The sequence below is a fragment of the Chiloscyllium punctatum genome, chromosome 28 (genome assembly GCF_047496795.1).
Source record: "Chiloscyllium punctatum isolate Juve2018m chromosome 28, sChiPun1.3, whole genome shotgun sequence".
In the NCBI taxonomy this organism is placed as follows: domain Eukaryota; kingdom Metazoa; phylum Chordata; class Chondrichthyes; order Orectolobiformes; family Hemiscylliidae; genus Chiloscyllium; species Chiloscyllium punctatum.
In genome coordinates this window covers 16095816-16118183 of record NC_092766.1, presented here as the reverse complement: position 1 = coordinate 16118183, position 22368 = coordinate 16095816, and the positions used below count along the sequence as shown (strand labels likewise).

The 22368-nt window shown below is 49.2% G+C and overlaps 1 protein-coding gene across 3 annotated transcripts in view; it reads right to left on the bottom strand.

Moving 5' to 3' along the window:
- The window catches only part of LOC140454044 (zinc finger and BTB domain-containing protein 7B-like), a 90828-nt gene that overhangs the window by 33084 nt on the left and 35376 nt on the right, over positions 1-22368 (bottom strand). The window contains exon 1 of one of the 3 annotated variants that reach the window (XM_072549004.1): positions 10176-10400. The exons of the other annotated variants lie outside the window; for them this stretch is intronic. The gene's annotated coding sequence lies outside the window, so the exon portion shown is untranslated. Of the gene's footprint in view, positions 1-10175; positions 10401-22368 lie in introns of those variants that run through there. 3 annotated transcript variants of the gene reach the window in all.

Genomic DNA, 22368 nt, shown 5'->3' with positions numbered 1-22368 from the left:
AACCACTCCCATGGAATCATACAGTGCAGGAGAGGCTTCTCTGCCTATTGAGTTTGTGCTTGCCAAAAATACATGACTACCTCCACTGGTCCCACTTCCCCGCACAAAATCCAGAGCCTTGAATGTTATGATACTTTATGTGCTCATCCAAGTACTTATTTTAAGAAATTGTTGTGAGGTTTCCAGCCTCAACTACCCTCCCAGGCCCTGCATTCCAGGACCGCTCCCCTCCCCTTCCACCGCTTGGGTGAAAAAGATTTTCCTCCAACTGCCTCTAAACTTCCTGCCTCTCACTTTAAAATTAAGCCCCCTTGTTATTGCCCTCTTCGACTGAGGGAAGCAGCTGCTTTCTATTCAGCTTGTCCACACCCCCTCATAATCTTCGACCTCTCTATCAGGTTCCCTCCCCAGCCTTCTCTACTCCAAAGAAAACAACCTGAGTTTATCCAGCCTCTGCTCCGAGCAACATCCTGGTGAATCACCTTTGCACCCTGTCCAGCGCAATAATTTCCTTCCCATAGTGTGGTGACCCAAACTACACACAGCATTCCAGCTGTGGCCTAACCAAAGTTCTGCACAGTTTCAGCATGAGCCCCCTGCTCTTATAATCTGTCACAACTGAGGAAGGCAAGTGTCCTTTTTAGCTTTAACTTACCCTATTAGACTGTCCTGTCACCTTCAGGGATCTGTGGACAAGCACCCCAAAGTCCCTACGTTTTTCAGTGTTTCCTGGTAAATTGCCTTTCGATGGGTCCTCCCTTGCCTTGTTCCTTCTTCCAAAATGTATCACTTCATATTTACTGGGGGTTTGATTCCATTTGCCATTGATCTGACCAATCCGGTTATATCATCCTGTAAGCTGACAGGTTCCTCCTTACTGCTAGCTTTGGGTCATTCACAAACTTGCTCCCCATCTCCCCCACACTCTCAGCTTTATCATTTGCAAATATCACAACAATAAGGAACGCAGCCTGTAGCACACCACTGCATACTGGGCTCCAGTCACACAAACAGCCTTCTACCGCCACCTCCTACCGCTAAACCAATCCTGGATCCAACTGGCCAGGGCCGTTGACATTTTTAAAATCGGTTTCCGATGTGGGACCTTGTCAAAGGCCTTGCTAAAATCCATATAAGCAATAAGACCTGCGCTATCTTCAGTAAACACTTGATCACCTCCTCAAAAAAATCCCACTTGATTTTTTTTTAGGTATGATCTTTCTCTGATAAAGCCACACAGACTATTCCTGACTGAACCTTAACCTCCCTAACCTGAGATTAAATTTTCTCCTGAACTACTTTCTCCAATAGCTTCCAGACCACTGACGTTAAGACTTGCTGGCCTTGTCTATGTTGACCAACCTTCTTGCAAACTGGCACCACCACTGCGGCCAGAGGCAATTAAAAAATTTGGCTTGAGGCCCCTGTAATTTCCTCCTTCGCTCCCCCCCCTCCCCCCGCAGAAATCTAGGATACAACTCAACCGAATCTGGGGATTTGTCCATTTTAAAATTCACCAAAGCCTCCTTGTTCCTTACATCAATCCGCTCAAGAGTCCATCTTCTCAAATTCTGTATCTGCATTTAATTGAATTGAATTGACCAATTTATTGTCACTTGTATTCGACAAATAAACACGGTGAAAAGTGTAATATGTTGCCACACTCCGATGCCACTTTCCTGGACATCTATGGTTCTCCAGGCTTGTGGATCCTACATTTCATCCTAAAGGGAAAAATGCATGGCTTGTACTTCTCCCCCAGTACCTTTTTGAATGCCTCCCACTGTTGTGCTGTAGATTTATCCTCAAATAGCTGTTCCCATTTTGGCCCGATCCCGACTTATTTTAATAAAGTCTGAAGAAGGGCTTATGCCCGAAACGTCGATTCTCCTGCTCCTTGGATGCTGCCTGACCTGCTGCACTTTTCCAACCAACACATTTTTCAGCTGCTTTACACAACAGCAAAGCCATTTTGTTTTTTTTTTTAGAAACAGGCTACCTTTCTTACTTTCCATAACAAATCTAAACTGTACTTAAAAATCACTAAAATGCACCTGCCAGTGTCACCTCGAATACCTGACTGGCTTCATTTCCCAGAATTAGATCCTGCACTGCCATGCCCCTTGTAGGAGCACCCACATGGAAAAAGTCCACACGAGGACTGCAGATGTGGTAGATCAGAGTCGAAAAGTGTGGCGCTCGAAGAGCGCAGCAGGTCAGGCAGCATCCGAGGAGCAGGACAGTCAACATTTCAGGCATAAGGCCTTCATCAGGAATGTGGGAGGAAGAGGGCTGAGCGATAAATAGGAAGCGGGGGAGAGGGATGGGGGGGTTGATGGTGATAGGTTAGAGCAGATAGGTAGGAAGGAAGATGAAAAAGTGGACAGTTCAAAAGGGCGGTACAGAGTTGGAAGGTTGGATCTGGGATGAGGTTGAGATGAGGGAACTGGCGAAATCAATGTTGGTGCTGTGTGGTTGGAGGGTCCCAAGGTGGAAGATGAGGCATTCTTCCTCCAGGCATTTGGTGGCTAGGATTTGATGGTGGAGGCGGCCCAGTTCTTGCATATCCTTGACGGTGTGGGAGGGGCCATAGGGCGGTGGGGTTGGTGAGCTGGTGTCCTGTCTCTCCGATGTAGAGGAGACCACATCAAGAGCAATGAACACAGTAGATGAGATGTTTGGACGTGCAGGAAAATCTCTGCCGGACGTGGAAGGATCCTTTGGGGCCTTGGATGGAGGCGAGGGGTGAGCACAGGTTTTTACACCTCTTGCGGTGGCAAGGGAAGGTGCCGGGAGTGAAGGCTGGTTTGGGGGTGGGGGCGTGGATCTAACAAGGGAGCCATGGAGGAAATGGTCTCTGCAGAATGCTGATAGGGGTGGGGAGGGAAATAGATCTCTGGTGGTTGGGTCTGACTGTATGTAGCAGAAATGGCAGAAGATGATGTGTTGTATCTGGAGATTGATGGGGTAGAAGATGAGGACTGGTGGGGTGGGGGGCACGGATTCTATCTTGTCGACATACGATATGGCTCTTCTTCACAGCAATAATAGTCATACAGGATTCAAAACGTTTACTCTGTTTCTCTCTCCACAGATAATGCCAGACCTGCGCACTCTGCTTTTATTTCAGATTTGATCAAGGTTCCACAAGGTGAAATAGCAGGAGAAAAAAGGTTTTGATGAGCAGTGGTGAGGAAACATTAACTTGGAAGGTACCAAGCCGATGATGAGGTAAATTTAACTGAGTTATTAGGAGTATGAGACATTTTGACATGGGTGTACATGGGAGTGAGAGCTATTCAAACAATTAGAGGTTGACGAAGATACAGGGCTCAGAGGTGAGTGAGCAGGGCTCTTATCAGTTTTAGATTGCACTGGGGAAGAGACAGCACAGACACAACATGGAGCAGACATTGGTATCCGTTATCCAACTTGAAAAAGTACAACATTCAATATCCTCAAATCACTCAAAGGAAATTTGGCAAAGATTGTGAGGATACACAGTGCTTTCAATTTCTCAATGTAGCATCTCCTGAATATTGAAAGAGTAGAAAAAAGTGTGGTGCTGGAAAAGCACAGCAGGTCAGACAGTATCCGAGAAGTAGGAGAGTCGACATTTTGGGCATAAGCACTTCATCAGGATAGTGAAACGTGAAGTACAAATAGACAAAAATGCTTTGTTGGCGCTTGGGATTCAGTTATACGTATGGTTCTTGAGCATCCCTCGATTCCAATCATAAGAACTTAAAAAACAGGAGCAGGATTAGGCCATCTGGCCTCCTGAGCTTGCTTCACCATTCACTAAGATCATGGCTGATCTCTTTGTGGACTCGCCTCCACTCACCCATCCATCCACCATAACCCTGCCATTATGTTTTGCCATTGACAGCTGTGCATCCAGCTGCTTGAGGACCAGTTTCTGGAATTCCCTCCTGAAACCTCTCCACCTCTCTCTCTCTCTTTCTCCTCCTTTAAAACACTCCTTAAAACCAACCTCTTTGACCTAGGCTCAGACCACTTGTCTGATTTCCTTGCGTGATTCAGCCATCAAACTCTACACTTCAACTAACCTTGGCATTGTTTTATTTAGTTGATGATAGTGGATGGTCGTAAATTGCCGACCTACAGCAAGTGATGTCCAACTCCCCGTTTTAGTCTGATAGTTATGTTGTCAGGTAGACTTCTCAAATAGTTACTGGATTTCAAGTTTCAAGTCATTCTAAGAAAATAGGTTGAGGCATTCTGCATGCAATTCAGCTTTCTGAGGTGTTCAGTCATACCCCTACAACATGCGGTGGGACAAGACATATTGAGAGAGAAATCACAGGAGTGATTAACCACAAAAATAAATCAGGAAATTACATAACCGAAGCAATGGGAGAGGGATCATACTGGAAAGCGAGGAGGAGGCTGGAGAAGGGGGTGCGGGGCCTGGAGACAGGGATGCTGGAGAGTCGGGGGAGCCAGGTGTTACAGGGGCAAGAGCGCGTGAGAGAGTGAAAGAGAGAGAGAAAGAAAGAAAAGATATACAAGGGAGAGGGTGAGTGCGAGAGTTGGCGAGCATGGGCAAGACAGCCCAGGCAAGGGAGACTGCAAGAGAGAAAGGTCATTTCTATCATTCTTATCCAAAGATTAAAGTACACGCCAGTAATAGTAAAGGATTTCTTCACTTTTCCCAATATCGATAAATTATTTTAACGCTGTAATGAGAGCAGTTTCGAGACACTACTGCCAGGAAGGCAAGCAAAATTTATTAGCTTTTAAGCTCCCCATCCAACCGCATGATAGGATTTGTACATCTGCCCAATCTGACCCATCTGATTACAGTGGAACTGGACAGGTCAAATCCTATTCATTGGATAAAGATCATCCTTTCCCTTGTAGTCTTTACACTCAGCTCCCATTGCTTCCTCTTTGTGATCTTTTATTTCTAAGCAACACTTCGTTTCTCAATGATTCCCCAAATGCACCAACCTTCCCTACAATACAGACATAAAGGATGACTCGCCCCTGTGCTCAGAATCTCCTCATGACATACAACCTCCTGCTCTCTCAGTCTCCTTCTCCCAGTCGCAATCGGCAGGATTTTAAATCACAAAACTGCTGATTTTGCACATCATCACATCACCAATGGTTTCTGATTTCTCTCATCTCCTCCCTGTGCTTTAACTTTGTGGTGTCACGCGTGTATTATCACTCACAGAGGCCAATCAATTCAGCACCAATTGCCCCTACTCTTATCACACTGACTCCATTAGTCTGGCACTTCAGAAGAAATCCATTTGTGCAAAGGTGACGACTCAGCCCATTTGATGTTAGCTTTGCCCACGGCAGCCTTTGTAAAATTAGCCTCACCCACCCTTTCCAGGCAATTCTGCTATGCAACTCCCTCACCAAACCTGGCATCCGTCCCCAAGTATTCTCCTGCAACTTGGAATCTGAGGCCTGTCTGATTGCAGGAGAGAAGGGATTTTGACGTTGTGGTGACATTACTGGGACCCGTATCCCAGAGATCTGGCCTAGTGTTTTGAGGGACACAGGTCCAAATGCTACCACGGCACCTGGAGCAGTTTAAACTGAATGAATAAAATCTGAAATTGAAAGCCGCAGGGATGGTGATCACGACAACCCATTGCCAATTGTGGTAAAAATCCACATGGGGATTCAGTAACAGGGACGGAGCTCTGCAGTCCTGACGCGGTCCAGTCCTGCATGTGACTCCAGACCCCACAGCAAAGGGGTCAACTCTTAGCTGCCCTCTGAAATGGGCTGAGCAGGACACTGAGGGGCAATTAGGGACTGGGCAACCTTGTCGGCGATAGCTGCATCCGTCCAAAGGATAAAAGGGAGAGTGAAAGAGCACAGCTAAGCAAGTGCTTTGTAAACGTCCAAAAATGCGAGGATTTGGAGGGCGAGGAGTGCCTGGCTCACTAAAGGTAAGACCACCCATCCTGCCAGCTGGGACCACCCTCGATACTCCCTACCACGGTGTCTCTTATGTCAAGGGGACAGGCTCTGCCCTGTGGCATATGATGCATGCACACAGCTCCACAGTGCTGCCCCAACAACATCCAGCACAGCTGTTGGTACCTGTCTGTTACCCCGCTCCGGGCGGAAGGAGCAATTTCCTGAAGGACTAGCAATCTTCTACCCAAAGTGCTCGCCCCTGAGAAGTTGACACCATGTGATTTTACTTTACTTTACTTTTTAAAAGAAAAAAGACCTTGGAGCGATCAGGGCTCCAACTTAATCGGAGGCCGGGGACCAATTACAGCCATCAAACCACAATGCCTTCTTATTTTTTTTGGGGGAAGCTGAAACCTCAAAGGCCCTCAGCTAGTTTATGGAAATCTTGCATTGCTTACTGAATTGGCATCAATTGCTAGTCTGCGCTGACACTGCACTTCCTGCCCCAGATTGACAAGCAATCAGTTGATATTCCAGTGACGCCGGGGGGATTAATTAAGCTGCTCCAAATGGTGCCGCACATGACACAACACACACACACCATCCCCAGAAAACAAAACTAGGTCACTCTCAACCCAGTGGGTGGTGACCAAAGCTCTCAGCGGTCACAGCAACACTGGATTTTCTTTGGCCCACAGATTAAATAGCCTTGAGGTTTTAAAAGTCCCTTTCAAGACCATGGTAAAAGCAGGAGTCTGCAAAGTCATCGGCTAAGGGCATACCTAAGCCAGTGGAATAGATCAAGTCCACTACAGTATTCACTGAAATATTAAAGTATCAAGACAAGAGCAGGATCAACTGTGTCATCCAGTGCTCAGTGAGTGTAGCTCTCACTCCTCAGTCAACATGTTCAAGCCCCATTCCTGAATCTGATCACAAGAATCCAGGCTGATACCAAGGGAACAGGCACTGTTGGAGGGTCAGCGGTCTGGGAGGGCCGCGCTATCGGAGGGTCAGAGTTACATCAGAGGGTCAGTGTTCAGGGAGCACTGCACTGTCAGAAGACCAGTGCTGCACTGTCAGAGAGGGTATTGGGTTTATCAAAAATGAAGTTTACAGATAACCCCTTGTTTTCTGCAACTGGTGTAGGCACACACAACCATCATTGTGGGCAACGAGGGATTGTTCAATTTTTCAGTCACTGACAGTGCTCTCCAATCTCAAAAGGTCACACTGTGGGCTGCAGTCCACAGGCGATGCAGCGAGGGTCTCGCTTTGATGTTTGCCTGAATACCTGACACAGCTGACAGTCAGCGCCTCACTACCAGCTGGAACACCAGCCTAGGTTCCAGAAGCAAGCCATCAACAACAAGAGTGCACCAGAATGGGGCACGTGCAAATTACTGCCTCTCATACAGCGACTGATGCCTCAACACCCTGTCCAAACCTCAACTTCAGGCCTCGTGACTCATCTCAGCTCAAAACTATCAGTATGGTTTCCAAGTGATTGAACCACTCGCACACAAACATGCCCAACTTGCAGAATGCACAGAGCTCCTTGCACCCCTGACTCAGACAGCCTGGTCAAACAGATAATGAAAATAAGGACGGCACACTTCCTTACATTTCAGTGGAGGGAATAAAATATTATTTTAATTCTCAGAGGAAGGTTTGGAGTTTTAAAGGAAAAGCCCAGAGTCAACCAGAGACATCAGCCTATTCTTCATAGTGAAGTGTGAGCCCCATATTTATGCCAATGTTCCACTTGCGCACGGCACTCAGTTGTTTTATAAACCTTTGAACAGTGCTGATCTCCTCTTGCCCTCTCCAAACATCATCCCTGCCGTCCTGGCCTATGAAAGGACATACTCTTGCTGGTCTTTGGCCTGCTCCGTGTGACTTGGGTTAGCACTGACCAGCACCAGTGACACGGGATTCGATTCCAGCCTCAGGTGACTGCTTGTGTTTGCACATTCACCCCATGTCCCTGGTGCTCTGGTTTATCCCCACAGTCCAAAGATGTGTAGGTTAGGTGGATTAGCCCTCAGGAATGCAGGGTTACAGGGATAAGATAAAGTTTTGGGTCTGGGTGGGATGCTCTTTGGAGGATCAACGTGGACATGAAGGGCTGAATGGCCTGTTTTCACACTGTAGAGATTCTATAAACTCCCAGTTGCCCCAAGAACTCAACTTCTCCTTAGAGTGCGGCTGCAAAGCAGACCTCAAAGCATTCCACACCGGTATGGAGCGGGAACACTGACCAATTCTATACAGACTGGCACACTTCCTAGCCGCAATTGTATTTACCGCAATTGTATTTGCTCTCAGTGGGACCTGTAGTATGGTGCACAATTTGGCCTTACCCAAGGGAGGATATACTCATAACAGAGGGCATGCATCTAAAGTTCACCAGTTCAATCCCTGGGATGACGGCATAGTTTTGGAGGAGAGTTGAAGGAGATTGGCCCTGTATTCTCCAGAGTTTATCAATGACAGGGTGATTTCACTGAAGCAGGACAAAATACTGACAGGGCTCGACACAGGGTAGATGCAAGAAAGATGGCTGGGAGAGTTGAGGCAGGTGGGAGAGATGAGACACATCAAGGGTCCAAACACAAGATAACAAACAGGCTGCTTAGAACCTGGATGAGGTGCCATTTCTTTATGCAAAGGGAGGAGGATACTTGGAATTCACTGCTGCTTAAGGTAACAATCTGTTTTTGTGTATTAAAAATGTTAGTATTTCTTTTGTGCTATGCATTTCATCCATTCGCTTCACACAAACTGATGGCGTAGCCAGCATTTAAAGGAAGCCAACTTCTTGGATGAAACATCATACAGGCCTCAAATCCACCCTCCATTTCTAAAGCAGCCAATCTCCACAATATCCTTACAATGTCTTTAGGGCGGGACGGTGGATCAGTGGTTAGCACCGCTGCCTCACAGCACCAGAGACCCGGGTTGGATTCCCACCTCGGGCGACTGTCCGTGTGGAGTTTGCACATTCTCCCCCCCATGTCTGCGTGGGTTTCCTCTGGGTGCTCAGGTTTCCTCCCACAGTCCAAAAGAAACTCAGGTCAGGTGAATTGGTCATGCTAAATTGCCCAGAGTGTTAGGTGCATTAGTCAGGGGCAGATACAGGGTAGGGGAATGGGTCTGGGTCTGGGTGGGTCGCTCTTCGGAGGGTCAGTGTGGACTTATTGAGCCGAATGGCCTGTTTCCATATTGTAGGGAATCTAATCTAATCAATCAGCTCCATTGAGCTTGCCTTCCGCCATTCTGTCAATGGCCTGATACAAGGCAAAAATAGTTGCTGACCACTCAAAGCAATCAATCTTTCTCAGCTGGTCTACAACAGAAGCAGAGGTAGACGACCCGGAGAACTCCCCGGTGAGAGAGAGAAGATAGCCGAGACCCTCATTCTGACCTGAGGTGTGAGCGTGTACACACACAAAAACACACAGGTAGCCAGAGACAGAGACCACACCTGTATATAGGCATCGATATTAATACAGAAACACAAGCTGGGAGGCACAAACAAAGACGGGGGGGGGAAGACAGAGAGAGAGAAAGAAAGAAAGAGAAATACATACATGCATGCAGAGAAGTCAGACACAGATACATGGTACAGACACACAGCAATTAAAGGCTCTACAAGTCAAAGTCTGAGAGATTAGAGGGACACATTTTTTAACAACAAATTTGCTACCCAAGAGCAATTTTTACTTGCAATGTGATGCAGGTTCCTACTTCATATGGCCCAGACACAGCAGCTATAATCTAGAACAGTCAAAATGGCAATGACCCAAATTCCAGGTTTTTTTTTAAAGGTTACAAAACCACCCAGTGAAGGGTCCCGAGCTCGGCCTTTTACAGTTTTATTAACGAACACTTTAGCACTCAGTAGTTTGTCCTTGGCAATTATATTTGCAAAAGGAAGCAAATGGTCATGACTCCAAACCTGTCTTGGACACCGAACACACAAGCTGAACAGTTTTGTTTTTGCCTTTCAAACGCTACGACATTCATTTACTCCGGCTCAGCTCGTACAAACCTGCCGACACTGCAGACAGGTTAACAGTACGACGCAGTGCCGCACAGACACACACCTTCCAAAATGGCTCTGCAAATACACCCTTCAGCGCCTCGATCCAGGAGCTGGTATATAAAGTTCCCTCGCTGGCAGCACTGCACTAGCTGGCTCACCACTTCCCCATGTTTAAAACATGCAAGTGCAGGGGCCGGAATTACTGGCACCCTTTTCTTACCTTCCTCTTCAAAGCTTGAAGAATGGACTGCTTCAAGTGCCAACAGATCTACCAAGGAATCTACTCGTATTTTCCTCCCTCTCTCTCGACTCTGTCCTGGCAGTTCTCTAAGTAATTTGACTAGACCAGTTCCCCACCTCTGAAAGTATGACTGCTACACCCACGCCTCAGGGTCGCGTCCATAAAGCTCAGAGAAGTGCTTTTAACCCTCTGCGGGCTCCCTAAGGGTAACCAGGGCAGCATTTCTCCCACTGGCATAAAAAACCCAACATTAAAACGATATATTCCTTTCCTCTTTAATTCGGAAGAGTCGGGTTGCTATAGCAGGCAGTTGCGACTTACAACTCAGCTCCCCGCCTACTCAGTGACCTATTTATATCCAAACTTTTAATAGAGGTTTTGATACCAATAATGATGAGGAAGTCGTAGCTGAAATTGTGGACACAATAATTGCAGAAGTCGAAACTGATAGAGCACAGACTGAGCCTATTGTGGGTGGAGGGGAGTTGCAGGTTTGACAACATTCGCTGCAGGCAGTGACAAGTCAAGCTTTCGCTCTCAAGCCTTGGATTGTCAGGGTCCCAGGTAGAATGTATTGTTTATTAGACTTTCACCACCGCACGTCCACTGACTTGGCTCTATGGTCTGTCCAATTTTCCCCAGTTCTTGCCATGCCAACTGCAAGCCCATCCACCAACACCTGGCCCCCTTCCCTTCAAGCTCACACAATCGCCAAAGTTAAAAATCACAACCACCTGATGAAGGGGCAGTGCTCCGAAAGCTAGTGCTTCCAAGTAAACCTGTTGGACTATAACCTGGTGTTTGGTGATTTTTAAACTAGGTCCACCCCAGTCCTACACCGGTGTCTCCAAACCATAACAATCGCCAAGCCCCACTCATCCAGTCCCCTCCCCAGCACGCACACATGCAATCTCTTCCTTATGTACCAAACATGGACTTTTGCCCTACGACTGGATGGTGCAGGCACAACTACGTAATTTCAAGGTCACAGTGACAACCGTCATTGATTGTCACTTTTGGGGAAAGGAAATCGGCTGTCCATACTTGCTCTGGGCCCACATGTGACTCCAGGCACGCAACAATAACTCTGAATTGCCTCAAGTCACTCAGCTCGAGAGCAACGAGTGACAGGCAACAAATGTCAGCCTCACCAGCAGTGCCACAACAAAATATTATCAAGCTGGAGAGGGTTCAGAAGAGATTTACCAGGATGTTGCCAGGAATGGATGGTTTAAGTTACAAGGACAGGTTGAACAGGCTGGGACATTTTCCACTGGACTGGAGACGGTTGAGGGAGTGACCTTACAGAGGTTTATAAAATCATGAGGGGCATTGATAAGGTGAATGGCAATTGCCTTTCCCCCTAGGATGGGGGATTTCAAGACTGGGGGCATATATTTAAAGTGAGAGGAGGAAGATTTTAAAAAGACATGAGGGACAATTTTTTTAAATTTGTTTTACACAGGGTGGCTCGAGTGTGGATTGAACTTCCAGAGGAAGTGGTGGATGTGGGTACAGTTAAATGTTCAAAAAGACATTCGGATAAGTACACGAATAAGAAATGTTTGGAGGGATATAGACCAAGTGCAGGCAGGTGGGACTAGTTTAATTTGGGATTGTGATCGACATGGACTGGTTGCACCAAAGAATCTGTTTCCATTCTGTATCGCTTCAGTAAAGAAAAAAAAGCTGAGTCTAGATTTTATAAAGAAAAAAAAATCCTTCCATACATTAAATGGAACGACTTCAAATCAGATTCATTCTCCCATTCCTTATTCTCTGCTTCATTCTGCAATGGGATGTGAGGGAGTTATTGCTATCCCTGACTGATTGGTGTTGACTCCTAATTTCCCTCTAAAATAGCCCCGAGCAGGATACTCAGTTCAAAGGGCAACTAGGGACAGGAACAACTAATGCTGTCCTTGCTAGCAACGCCCATATCCCATGCAAGGACTGTTGACCCTTCCCCAATAGGGTCTCGGGTTTCTTGACAGACGGTGTGTCCAATCCAGCAGCAGTGACTGGGAAAGCCATTGGCTGGGGAGCAGCTCAGGGTCCCTTATGTGTAAGCAGGAATCCGCAAAAGCACTGACTAGATTCAGGCAAGTGGAACTAATGGCAGAGGTACCCAGGGACAGAAAGCTCTGACACAGCAGCAGGGTGAAGAGACAGTAAAAGGAAAATGGCAGAACGCTGCTAAAACTCTCCTCACAAGGAGGAACTTGTATTTCTGTAGCATTGCCTACTGACTTGCCACCTCTCAACGACCATATTCTTATAGTGGGAATGATTGCAACATGATAATAATCAGAGGACTTGTTTCAGAGATGTTGCTTGAGAGATAAACATTGATAGCAGGAAACCCAGGAGGCTCCTTACACTCCCAGCCTTCTTCCGACAGCAGCTGTGGGATCTTGCTCAACAGCTTTAGAAAATAAATATCTCATCTCGAAGACAGCAACTTCAAAAGTGCAGCACCCTCTCACGCGCTGACCCTCCGACAGTGCCGCGCTCCCTCAGCCCTGACCCTCCGACACAGCCTGCTCCCTCAGCCCTGACCCTCCGACACAGCCTGCTCCCTCAGCCCTGACCCTCCGACACAGCCCGCTCCCTCAGCCCTGACCCTCCGACACAGCCTGCTCCCTCAGCACTGACCCTCCGACACAGCCCGCTCCCTCAGCGCTGACCCTCCAACACAGCCCACTCCCTCAGCACTGACCCACCGACAGCGCCGTGCTCCCTCAGCGCTGACCCTCCTAATATCAGCTTCAATTGGTGCTCAAATTTTGTAACTCTGATGCAGAGATGAGAGAGGCCAGAGCCTGACTGGCAGCTGATCTCTGCCCTAACCTCCCACCTCCTAGACCCACTTCTACATAATTAAATAAAGTGCTTACACGGGCAATAATATCTAATTGGATATCTATCAAACAAGACAAGATGTAGGAGCAGAATTAGATCATTCGGCCCATCAAGTCTGCTCTGTCATTCAATGAGATCATAGCTGACGTGATCACCCTCAACTTAACTTCCCCTGTTTTGTCGCGGTAATCTCAGATTCCTTTCCCGATTTCAAGTCTGTCAACCTCGGCCTTGAATACACTTAACAACCCAGCCTTGGAAAACCCTCTGCAGGTAGTGAGCCAACACATTCCTCACCCTGAGTGAAGGAATTCCTCATCTCTGTCTTACATTTGTGACCCTTATTCTGAGATTATGCCCTCCTCTCTCCCACCAGGGGAAATAATCGCTCTGCCTCTACCTTTTCAACTCCCTTAAGGATCCAATTCGTTTCAATAGCTTAACCGTTGAGTACAAGTGTTGAGACATCATTTGTGGTTGTACATGCTGGTGAGGCCATTCTTGGAATATTATATACAGTTCTGATCGCCTATCGGAAGGATATTTTTAAACTGGAGAGGGTTCAGAAAAGACTTATCAGGATGTTGCCAGGAACGGAGGGTTTGAGTTATAAGGAGAGGCTGGATAGTGTGGCATGTGTGTCACTGGAGCGTATGAGGTTGCGCGGTTGCGCGAGATTTAAAAAAGGGAGTTCAGGGGCAACCTTTTCATGCAGAGGGTGGTGAGTGTATGGAATTAGCTACCAGAGGAAGCAGTAGATTCAGGTACAGTTGCGACAATTGAAAGACGTTTGGACAGGTATGTGGATAGGAAGGTTTTAGAGGGATATGGGCCAAGCAGGACTGGATTTACTTTGGGAAATTTGATCAGCATGCACAAGTTGGGGCCAAAGATCTGTTTCTGTGCTGTATGACTCTATGACTAAACCTTCTCTGGACTGCCTCCAACGCTGGTATACCTTCCTCAGATAAGGGGACAGAAACTATTGCCAAACAGTCCCAGGAGAAGGCATTATAAAAGCAACTTGGCTTGATCTGAACTTTAAACCATTGCGAGGTCTACAGTACAAAAATAAACTTTAAATGTTGCAAGAGTGGCCCTTTGAGGATTAATTCTTTCCCAGATCCATTTCCTCTCCTGCTCTCTGAACTGATCAAGATCCTGATTTGTGCTTCTTGATTCACGGTGTAAGAGGAAGAGGCGGGGAGAGAATATTGGAGAAATAAAATACACAGCTGGAACCTCAATGTCACGTCCACTAATTAGTTTTGAGTCCCTATCCGGAGCTCCTGGGCCTCTGGGTCTGTTTCACCAACACAACTGAACAGAGCACAATCAAGCATCCGGTCCCTGTCATCAGTCACTAGCAGCACAAGCCAAGAAAGAAGAGACTACATAGAGTTATAGAGATGTACAGCACGGAAACAGACCCTTCGGCCCAACCCGTCCATGCCGACCCAGAGATCCCAACCCAATCTAGTCTCACCTGCCAGCACCCTGCTCATCTCCCTCCCAACCCTTCCTATTCATGTCCCCATCCAAATGCCTTTTAAATGCTGTCATTGTCCCAGCCTCCACCACTTCCTCTGGCAGCTCATTCCACACACGCACCACCCTCTGGGTGAAAATGCTGCCCCTTAGGTCTCTTTCCTATCTTTCCCCTCTCACCTTAAGCCTATGCCACTCTAGTTCTGGACTCCCCCACCCCAGGGAAAAGACTTTGCCTATTTACCCTATCCATGCTCCTCATGATTTTATAAACCTCTATAAGGTCACCCCCTCAGCCTCCGATGCTCCAGGGAAAACAGCCCCAGCCTGTTCAGCCTCTCCCTGTGGCTCAAACCCTCCAACATCCTTGTAAATCCTTTCTGAACCCTTTCAAGTTTCACAACATCTTTCCGATAGGAAGGAGACCAGAACTGCACGCAATATTCTAACAGTGGCCTAACCAATGTCCTGTACAGCTACAACATGACCCTCCCAACTCCTGTACTCAATACTCTGACCAATAAAGGAAAGCATACCAAACGCTGCCTTCACTATCCTATCTACCTGCGACTCCACTTTCAAGGAGCTATGAACCTGCACTCCAAGGTCTCTTTGTTCAGCAACATTCCCTAGGACCTTACCATTAAGTGTATAAATCCTGCTAAGATTTGCTTTCCCAAAATGCAGCACCTCGCATTTATCTGAATTAAACTCCATCTGCCACTTCTCATCTCATTGGCCCATCTGATCAAGATCCTGTTGTAATGTGAGTTAACCTTCTTCGCTGTCCACTACACTGACAATTTTGGTGTCATCTGCAAACTGACTAACTATGCCTCTTATGCTCACATCCAAATCATTTATATAAATGATGAAAAGTAGAGGGCCCAGCACCGATCCTTGTGGCACTCCACTGGTCACAGGCCTCCAGTCTGAAAAACAACCCTCCACCACCACCCTCTGTCTTCTACCTTTGAGCCATTTCTGTATCCAAATGGCTGGTTCTCCCTGTATTCCATGAGATCTAACCTTGCTAATCAGTCTCCCATGGGGAACATTGTCGAACGCCTTACTGAAGTCCATTTGGATCACATCTACTGCTCTGCCCTCATCAATCCTCTTTGTTACTTCTTCAAAAAACTCAATCAAGTTTGAGAGACATGATTTCCCATGCACAAAGCCATGTTGACTGTCCCTAATCAGTCCTTGCCTTTCCAAATACATGTACATCCTATCCCTCAAAATTCCCTCAAACAACTGTCCCACCACCGACATCAGGCTCACTGGTCTATCGTTCCCTGGCATGAACGTGCAAAACTCCCCTGCCCTGGAGGAAAGGAGCAGGGGATTTTGTGGATAAAGAGTGGTGTTGTGGTAATGTTACTGGACTAGTAATTAGGAGTCCCAGGCCAATGCTCTAAAGGATGTGGGTTCAAACCCTGTCACTGTCCCCTGGTGGAAATTAAATTCGATGAATAAAATCTGGAGTTGAAAATTAGTCTTGGTGACAGTGACCATGATAACCATCAGATTGTCGTAAAAGCCCGCTGGGTTCACTAATGGGGAAATGAAATATGCTGTCCTCATGGGGTCTGACTCCAGGCCCATAAATGACATTATGGACTCCTCTGGAGTGGCCCGATTGCGCTATTCCGTCATGCCAAGCAGCGAAACACTAAAGGTCTAAATTGGAGGACAACCAGAGGGGGCCACCAGTCCCAGGGGCTTACTGACAACGCCTGGGCCAAAGGAGCTCAAGAAAGCAGATCACCATCACCTTCAAGATGGTCAGCAAATGGCCTTGCAAGCACTGCCCACATCCCATGGAAGAACAGAATGTTAATGTGGGACTGTCAGATTGCAAAGGGGTGGCTGCATAGCAAATGGAGGGTCGGAAATGCAAATTAATCAAACCATCTCCCTGTTGTGCCAGCTTGGCAAGACTGAGACTCTCAGCAAAACAGGAAGTTGCAAAGACAAGTAGAAAAGGAGGTGAAGGCTGCTGTAGGCTCATTGAGGTTAAAGAAGGTGCTGAGATCAATTGTGGTACGACCAGATACCCTGCTCCCAGTCACTGACCAGGAACACCAGTTAAGTTGAAAGTTTGAGCCTTGGTGCTGGAGTTAGCCAGTAACAGAATTCAGCTCGACTGGGAGAGTGAATCAGACATACCTGATTCCCCAGCCATGCTGTAATCCCATGGTTCTTGGCCATGAGCAGTATTGCACATTTCTGCGGCACAAGATTCTGGGTTTGAGTCCTGACTCTAGAGAACCGAGCATCAAGAACAACCCTCCGAGCGCCAGCACTGTGGGAGTGCTGCATTGCCAGAGGAGCCTCTGTCCATCACCAGTGGCCAGGGTCCGATATTCACATGCCACATCACAGTGATGGATCTTATATTGCTGTTTGCAGGAGCTTGCTGTGCACAAACTGGCTCCCCACTTTCCTGCATTAAGAGACTACTGCCACTGTAAAAGGTCTCCACCAGTTGTGAAGGACTGTGAGGAATTCAGCCAGTGTCCATGGGAAATGGAAACGCAAATGCATTGGGGCGGCACAGTGGCTCACTGGTTAGCACAGCTGCCTCACAGCACTAGAGAGCCAGGATCACTTCCAGCCTCGAGCGACTGTCTGTATGGAGTTTACAGGTTTTCCCAATATCGGCATGGGTTTCCTTCCACAGTCCAAGGATGTGCAGGTTAGGGTGGACTGCCCATGCTAAATTCCCCTGTAGTGTGCAGGGATGTGTAGTTTAGGTGGATTAACCATGGTAAATTGTCTCAGTGTCCCGGGACATGCAGGATAGACAGATTGACCATGCTAAATTGTCCCATAGTGTCCAGAGGATGTGAGGGCTAGGTGGATTAGCCATGGGAAATGCAGGGTTACGGAGATAGGTTGGGGGACTGGTGCTGCGTCTGCCCGAGATGTTCTTCGGAGGTAGGTGCAGACTTGAAGGGCCAAAAGGGCCTCTTTCCCGTACTGGCGGGATTCTCAGATTACATATCCACCGTTGCTCTGTGCACAGCCAGCCTCGACTAATTGGGGACCTCGTCATCAAAGTCCCTCAAGCAAGAGGAACAGCACAACGGTAGTACCTCAAGCCTGGCCGATCCTTCTTAGCATTTTTTGCCAGCAGAAGAGTGGTATAGTCCAGTTCTGCTATAACTCAGTAGTCCCATTCTCGTGCAATCCCGCATCTTAGAAAGAAAATCACCTAGTAGCGGCACCACTTAAACTAATGGGGCCGGAATCGCCTCATAACCAATGCACGCTTTAAAACTTTGTGCTTTAGAAACAGTGTCCTCAATTTGCCAATTATGTTATAGCAAATTTGCATTAATGAAACGCACATTATAGCAGAACAACCCTATACTCAAATCAGTGCAACATGACAACAGTGATTATCCTTCAAGTATTTCACTGGCTATAACTCGCTTTGCCACGTTGAGAGGAGCTGGACAAATCCAAGTTGGCTCTCTCCGTTTAGAAGGATTATGCATGTTGATGAAATTCAAACTCACTTCCTTTTTTCCACAACAGCGATGTTATTTGCTATACAAATGGTTAAGGTGATCGATCAGTGCATTAAGCTCCACACCACTTCCTCATATGATGAGAGTATTACAATGGGTTGCGTCATGCACCAACACAGCAATAACTTGCAAGTACAGAGGAAGCTTAGAGAAAAACAAAACTACGCAAGGGACCAGCAAATAGCCTGTTCAGCTTCTTCCATCAGGGAATTTTAAAAAAAATTTCTAACTGTTAAAATGAAGGGAAAATACACAGTCACACACATATACAGAGTTTCACAGGGCCCCCTCTGTCTAAAGATACTGCCCAACCCTTCACAGGAAAGCATACATTTGGAGACAGACATCGCCAGCTGACTTTCCACCTAGTAATTATCAAAATCCCGTGGTTTTGCTTCAGATTATACTGGGAGCTTACTTTAAGGTTCCATTTGTCCCTGAACAGCCCCGGCCAGATATATGTGGTTGGTGAGTCAGCCATTTTAAGTTAACCTTAATAACCAGCTCGAGGAGCCCAGCTTCCCACCATCACCACCCTCCACCTCCGCTGCGCCCCTCACACTTCAAATCTGGATTCCAAAAGACCTTCTGGATTGGAAAAAAAAGACACCAAATACAGAGCACTCCTGCACCCTTCTGAGGTCTCTAAAGGCTGGGGGCTGCGCGCGCGTGCGTACGCGCGCACACACACACACACAAAAAGCAGTTTGATAGGTATTGCTGTGCGCGTTGGCCATTTGGCACAAAGAACTGGCAAGCCAGGGCAAGCCAAAGGGCTGGCAGGAACAGGAGGAAACCATTGAGCTACATGAATCAAGTGTCAGACCATTCATCCAGAGGACATGCCAATCTGGAACTCAACTATGGGCTTCACTCCATATCCCTCAGTTCGATAACCGTACAAAATTCAATCCATTTCCCAGGCCCCAGACCCACTAAAACCTCAGTTTTTTATAATTTCACCTGAACCACACCCACCCCTAGCCCCGACAGCATTCCTTTCGGAGGTTGGGTGGGGGGGCTCCGGATTTCTGAGGAAGTGCTCACTGACGTTAGTGTTGAACACCTCAGCTTCGGTTTGAAGGTTCTGCTCTCAACAGATTAAACAGATCAAATCACTTGCATACAAAATTATAGAAACGATAATCCAAATTTAAGGGAATACAAGCCCAGCCTGTGTAATCAAGCCTTGATATTTAACCCTTTCGTCCCCAAGGCCGCTCCTGAGAATCTGCGCCACACCCAGCCTGAGGCTGATACATCACAGCCGAGATGCAGAAGTGGAGGGGTAGCTACTCTCGAACTGACCATGATGGGTGAAACCAAGGCATCAAACCAATCCATTAAAGTCCAGCACCACACCGAGAGGGGCAAACATTTCACTATACAGTTCAGCTGTATCCAAATAGGTGACATCAGAGGGCGAGCACTAAGGGGGTGCAGTGCTGACTGAGGGTGAGTGCTGAGGGAGTGCCACAGGGTGATCGCCAAGGGAGGACTGCACTGCCAGAGGGTGAGCGCTGAGGGAGCACCACACTGCTGGAAGGTGAGTGCTGAGGGGGGGCACCACACTGCTGGAAGGTGAGTGCTGAGGGGGGGCACCACACTGCTGGAAGGTGAGTGCTGAGGGGGAGCACCACACTGCTGGAAAGGGAGTGCTGAGGGGGAGCACCACACTGCTGGAAGGTGAGTGCTGAGGGAGCACCACACTGCTGGAAGGTGAGTGCTGAGGGGGGGCACCACGCTGCTGGAAGGTGAGTGCTGAGGGAGCACCACACTGCTGGAAGGTGAGTGCTGAGGGGGGGCACCACACTGCTGGAAGGTGAGTGCTGAGGGGGGGCACCACACTGCTGGAAGGTGAGTGCTGAGGGGGGGCACCACACTGCTGGAAGGTGAGTGCTGAGGGGGGGCACCGCGCTGCTGGAAGGTGAGTGCTGAGGGAGCACCACACTGCTGGAAGGTGAGTGCTGAGGGGGGGCACCACACTGCTGGAAGGTGAGTGCTGAGGGAGCACCATGCTGCTAGAAGGTGAGTGCTGAGGGGGGGGCACCACACTGCTGGAAGGTGAGTGCTGAGGGAGCACCACACTGCTGGAAAGGGAGTGCTGAGGAAGCACCATGCTGCTAGAAGGTGAGTGCTGAGGGGGGCACGGCGCTGCTAGAAGGTGAGTGCTGAGGGGGGGCACCACACTGCTGGAAGGTGAGTGCTGAGGGGGGCACGGCGCTGCTAGAAGGTGAGTGCTGAGGGGGGGCACCACGCTGCCGGATGGGGAGCGCTGAGGGAGCACCGCGCTGCTGGAAAGTGAGTGCTGAGGGGGGGCACCACACTCCTGGAAGGTGAGTGCTGAGGGGGGGCACCGCGCTGCTGGAAGGTGAGTGCTGAGGGGGGGCACCACACTCCTGGAAGGTGAGTGCTGAGGGGGGGCACCGCGCTGCTGGAAGGCGAGTGCTGAGGGGGGGCACCACACTCCTGGAAGGTGAGTGCTGAGAGGGGGCACCGCGCTGCTGGAAGGTGAGTGCTGAGGGGGGGCACCACACTCCTGGAAGGTGAGTGCTGAGGGGGGGCACCACACTCCTGGAAGGTGAGTGCTGAGGGGGGGCACCACACTCCTGGAAGGTGAGTGCTGAGGGGGGGCACCACGCTGCTGGAAGGTGAGTGCTGAGGGGGGCACGGCGCTGCTAGAAGGTGAGTGCTGAGGGGGGGGCACCACACTGCCGGATGGGGAGCGCTGAGGGAGCACCGCGCTGCTGGAAAGTGAGTGCTGAGGGGGGGCACCACACTCCTGGAAGGTGAGTGCTGAGGGGGGGCACCGCGCTGCTGGAAGGTGAGTGCTGAGGGGGGGCACCACACTCCTGGAAGGTGAGTGCTGAGGGGGGGCACCGCGCTGCTGGAAGGCGAGTGCTGAGGGGGGGCACCACACTCCTGGAAGGTGAGTGCTGAGAGGGGGCACCGCGCTGCTGGAAGGTGAGTGCTGAGGGGGGGCACCACACTCCTGGAAGGTGAGTGCTGAGGGGGGGCACCACACTCCTGGAAGGTGAGTGCTGAGGGGGGGCACCACGCTGCTGGAAGGTGAGTGCTGAGGGGGGGCACCGCGCTGCTGGAAGGTGAGTGCTGAGGGGGGGCACCACACTCCTGGAAGGTGAGTGCTGAGGGGGGGCACCACACTCCTGGAAGGTGAGTGCTGAGGGGGGGCACCGCGCTGCTGGAAGGTGAGTGCTGAGGGGGGGCACCGCGCTGCTGGAAGGTGAGTGCTGAGGGGGGGCACCGCGCTGCTGGAAGGTGAGTGCTGAGGGGGGGCACCGCGCTGCTGGAAGGTGAGTGCTGAGGGGGGGCACCGCGCTGCTGGAAGGTGAGTGCTGAGGGAGCACCATGCTGCTAGAAGGTGAGTGCTGAGGAAGCACCATGCTGCTGGAAGGTGAGTGCTGAGGAAGCACCATGCTGCTGGAAAGGGAGTGCTGAGGGGGGGGCACCACGCTGCTAGAAGGTGAGTGCTGAGGAAGCACCATGCTGCTGGAAGGTGAGTGCTGAGGGGGGGCACCACGCTGCTGGAAGGTGAGTGCTGAGGGGGGGCACCGCGCTGCTGGAAGGTGAGTGCTGAGGGGGGGCACCGCGCTGCTGGAAGGTGAGTGCTGAGGGGGGGCACCACGCTGCTGGAAGGTGAGTGCTGAGGAAGCACCATGCTGCTAGAAGGTGAGTGCTGAGGAAGCACCATGCTGCTAGAAGGTGAGTGCTGAGGGGGGGCACCGCACTGCTGGAAGGTGAGTGCTGAGGGGGGGCACCATGTTGCCAGACAGCCAGCACTGAGGGAGCAGTGTGCTGCTGCAGGGTCTGCACCGGGGTATATCTCTTTGTAGTTCATAGTTTGAAGTGGCACAGTTGGGCTGTTTCACAAGACATTTAAAAGTCAACCATGTCAGTATGGGTCTGGAGTCACATGTAGACTCGGACAGGACAGATTCCCTTCGCTGAAAGACATCAATGAGCCAGCTGGGATTTTGTCACCATCAGCAAGACCGGCTCTTTAATCCAGATTTACTTACTTAGCTGAAGTTAAATTCACCCAGATGCCATGGTGGGATTTGAGCATAAGGATCAGTGAATTTTTTTTCCATTTAGGGACACGTCAGCATAGTTTTGCATTCATCAGGACAGACAAGAATTCAAACTTTCAAAGGCAGCAACAATTTGTACAATCTAATAGAGTGGTTCCCTGATGCATTCTACGACTGACCAGAGATAGCTTGCCAGCCAATCAGCACCACGTTTCTCATGCAGCGGAAATG